This window comes from Zingiber officinale, chromosome 6A (genome assembly GCF_018446385.1).
Source record: "Zingiber officinale cultivar Zhangliang chromosome 6A, Zo_v1.1, whole genome shotgun sequence".
Lineage (NCBI taxonomy): Eukaryota > Viridiplantae > Streptophyta > Magnoliopsida > Zingiberales > Zingiberaceae > Zingiber > Zingiber officinale.
In genome coordinates this window covers 105,766,404-105,771,118 of record NC_055997.1, presented here as the reverse complement: position 1 = coordinate 105,771,118, position 4,715 = coordinate 105,766,404, and positions in this window count along the sequence as shown.

Sequence of the window (4,715 nt, the reverse complement as noted above, 5' to 3'; positions counted from 1 at the left end):
ATGATACCTTGGGTTTTACCTTGGAAGCTCCCCCTTGACTCGTGCTTCCTCCTTTGACTTTGACCACTCTCTTCCCCTTAGGATATTGACTTCGATAATGTCCTTTTTGGTTGCAAGAAAAGCACACAATGTGCTCCTTGCTCTTCTTTATTGTGGTGATGGTTTCCTTGGGCTTCTCCTTGCTCTTAAGTGCCACTTGACCCTTTTTCTTGGTCAATTTAGGGTACTTACTCTTGTAGTGCCCATGTTCCCTATACTCAAAACATATAATATGATTTTTATTTTTAATTGAATTGATTATATCTTCATGTGTAGGGATAGCACTCGATCCTTCATTTGATTCTTCATGACTTTTTGAGGTTGCATCATCTTCTTCTCTACTTGACCGAGATGTAGAACCTTCTCCTTCTTCTTGATCCGGTGTCAACGAAGGTCACTCCCCCTCAATCCTTGAGGTGGAGACCTCTTTATCTTCATCCTCTAAATGAAACAAAGATTGTGCTCCCTCTTTGCCCTTCTCGTTGCATTCCATTGAGGATGAAGCTTCTTCTTCTTCCGATGTTGAGCATCCCTCAACCTCGATGTCCTCCTCCTTTTGGTCTTGCTCCAATGAGTTACCCTCTTTGGATTTCTCTTGGTTTGGTGTAGTGGAGGGTTCTTCATGAAGTTTGGCCAATTTGCTCCACAATTCTTTTGCATCTTCAAATTCTCCAATTTTGCATAGAATTGTGCTTAGCAATAAACTAATCAATAATTTAGTTACCTTGTCATTCGCTTCACATCTTTAGACTTGCTCTTGGCTCCATTTGCTTTTCTTAAGAATTTTGCCTTTGCTATTTGCTGGAGCTTGGAAACCTTCCATTAGAGCAAACCATTGCTCTATGTCCATCATAAGAAAGTTTTCGATCCTTGATTTCCAAGAATTGAAACTCATCACTGTGAATGGTAGAGGCACCCTTGTATCGAATCCAAGTCCATCTTGGAATTCCATCTTGAAGTTGAGTTTTTTGAATTCTTTGACTTTGATGAACTTAGCTTTAAGAACTGGCGTGAATCTCTTAGAGGGATTGCTGGAAGTGGAGTGGAAGAACTGTAGAGAAAGACGCTCGCTAACGACTTTATCCTGTGCAGCGGTTGCCTCCCAATCAATCGACTGATCGATTGGGGAGGTTAAATCAATCGGCTGATCGATTCAGCCTTCTTCTGTGCTTTCTGGAAAATGCCTAAATCGATCGACCGATTAATTCAGACTTTCTCATGATCGCTCGAGAAAAACCAGCCCCCAATCGATCGGTCGATCGATTGGAGATACCCAATCGATCGGCTAATCGATTGAGAAGTGTTTTGTGCCTATGACAAAGGCTCCCAATTGATCGACCGATCGATTGGGTCGCTACTTGTCGTAGCACAGTACTAATCGATCGGCTGATCGATTGAACCATTGTTCAATCAATCGGTTGATCAATTTGTCTCCCCTTGACTTGCTTAAACTAAGTCTAGGGTCCCCAAATCCAACATCCGGTCAACTGTAACTTGTTGGAGCTTCAAGCCTAGTCAACCTGGTCATCAACCTTGACCTATGGGATATTACACCAATAATCTCCCTTTTTTTGATGTTTAACAATACCTTCAAGTTAGATTAATCCATAGCCTCAACTTCTTCCTCATGCCAAATCATGAATGAGGGTTTCCTTCATTTTCTCCCTTTCCTAGAGGGCAAACTCCCTCTTAAGGTAATGAAAGCATAGTACAGACCCTGCATTCTTCCCCTAACTTCCCTAGAGGGGCAAAGGTCTAACTTATACCCTACATATGTTTCAAGAACATTGTTCACGAACGTTGTTCATGAATATTATTCACGAACGTTGTTCATAAACATTATCCATGAACGTTAACGAGATGAACACATATGTATTCAAGCTTGTTTATTTAGTTTAACGAGTTGTTCAAATTTGTTTATTTAATTAATCTTATGTATATTGAACGAATATAAACAAGCTCTTACCAAGTCGAACATTAAGCTTATTCACGAATGCTTGGTTTATTTACAGTCATATTCTGAATTAGATGTTCATCGAGCCTACCTCCAACAAATAAATATATGGGTATGGTAGGATAAACATGTATGCTCCCATCTCATTATTAAAAAATAATATTTTATCGAATCAAATAGGTAGGTTTTTAAAATTATCAAATTGTGTAAGGTAGTTTTAAAATTATTAAATCACGCACTCATTTCTTATTTTTACTCTTATCAGTAGATTGATTTTTTATCCGAATAGATTTGTTCTATACCAAAACATCAAATTTTTAAGTAAATTAGTCGACTGATTTTTTAAATCACTACATTTATTTATATATTTTTTTTATCAAAATCAATTTTACATAAAATCTATTAATAAACCAAACAACCTCGGATTGACATGAAACTAGCTTCTATGTGTTTGTCTATCTCTTCTGATTATATTCATACCCTCAAACGTCAATTTGACTCAATATATTAAGAACAATAATATTTTGAATACGAATATGTTTGAAAAATTCAATCCGTGTTCAAAAATTTATTACTCTCAATATATTCAATTAAATTAATATTTGAGGATATGTATATAATCATGAAAAATAAACGAACACATAAGAACTAGTTTCATATTTTATCAAATGACTTTGGATTGATATGAAACTAGTTCCTATCTGTTCATCTACCTTTTCTGATTATATCTATGCCCTCAAATACCAATTTAAGCCAATATATTGAGAGCAATGATTTTATAAACACAAAAATATTTAAAAAATATAATTCATGTTCTAAAAATCATTGCTCTCAATATATTGGATCAAATTACTATTTGAGGGCATGAATATAATCAAGAGAGGTAGACGAACACATAAAAACTAGTTTCATGTTAATCCAAGGGCATTTAGTCCATAAGCCAATTTTGTCCAAAATTGGATGATGGACTAAATGACCTCGGATTGATATAAAACTTGTTCCTATGTGTTTGTTTATCTCTCCTAATTATATCCATACTCTCAAATACCAATTTAACCTAATATATTAAGAGCAATGATTTTTTGAACATGAAAATATTTTAAAATTTTAATTTATGTTTAAAAAATTATTACTCTTAATATATTGAGAGCAACAATTTTCTATATATTTAGGTAAAATCGATTGAAGGACCAAATGACCTCGGATTGATATAAAACTAGTTCCTATATATTTGGCTATCTCTTTTGATTATATTCACACTCTTAAACATCAATTTGACTCAATATATTAAAAGCAATAATTTTCTAAACATTAATATATTTGAAAAATTTAATTCATGTTTAAAAATTCATTGCTGTCAATATACTGAGTCAAATTAATATTTGAAGATATGAATATAATCAGGAGAAATAGATGAACACATAAGAACTAATTTCATATTAATATGAAGTCATTTTTTCAATCATCCGATTTGAAAATTATAATAAGGATATAATTTTCAAATATTTTCATGTTAAAAAATCATTTTCTCAATATATTGGGTCAAATTAGTATTTGAGAGTATGGATATAATTAGGAGAGATAGATGAACAGATAGAAACTAATTTCATGTCAATTCGAGGCCATTTAGTCCATCAACCAATTTTGGACGGTCAAATTGGTATTTTAGGACATGGATATAATCAGGAGAGGTAGACAAACAAATAGGAATTAGTTTCATATCAATTTGAGGTCATTTGGTCCATCAACCGACCCAAAATCGGTTGATGGACCAAATGACCTTGGATTAACATGAACTAGTTTTGATCTATTTATTTACCTCTCTTGATTATATCCATGCCCTCGAATACCAATTTGACTCAATATATTGAGAGCAATGAATTTTTAAATATGAATTAAATTTTTTAAACATATTTATGTTAAAAAATTATTACTCTCAATATATTGAGTCAAATTGATGTTTGAGAGCATGGATATAATCAGGAGAGATAGACGAACGCATAGGAATTAATTTTATGTCAATTTGAGATCATTTGGTCTATTAATCGATTTTACCTAAAATCAACCTTGTTAAAAAAATAAATCAGTCGACTGATTTGCTTAAAAATTCAATGTTTTGGCACAGAATAAAATCGATTCGACTGATAAAAAAAAAATTAGTCAACTAATAGGGGTAAAATGGGAAATGGGTACGTGATTTAGTAATTTTAAAACTCACGCAATTTGGTAATTTCGAAAACTTACCTGCGTCGTTCGGTAAAAAGTTATTAAAATTTTTTTATTGATATGGGATCATCTACTATACACAACTGGATCTGCAGAGCTGGCCCAATAAAATTTAACAAGTTGGTTCAGTTAGAACTGTGGTGGAGTTCAATAGGTATATGATTTCTTTCAATGTATTGAGCATATATATAAGCCCTGGGTAGGGACAATATGAAAAAAAATATCTCTAGTTGAGTCATGCTTTCATACTATGACTACTGGTACACTGGAGGCTACCCACATGGGATCGGCTGGAGTACATGGAGGATAGATGTTGTACATTTTGTGGTACTGAGGAGGAGACCCAAGAACATATTTTCTCCAGATGTACACAAATACACCAACTATAGGGGAGGATCAGAGGGTGACTCCATAGGACTTAAGAGATGACCACTTTCAAGCGGATGCTGCGGATATTTGATCAGTAGTACCGAGTAGATTGATGCAAGCATGACAT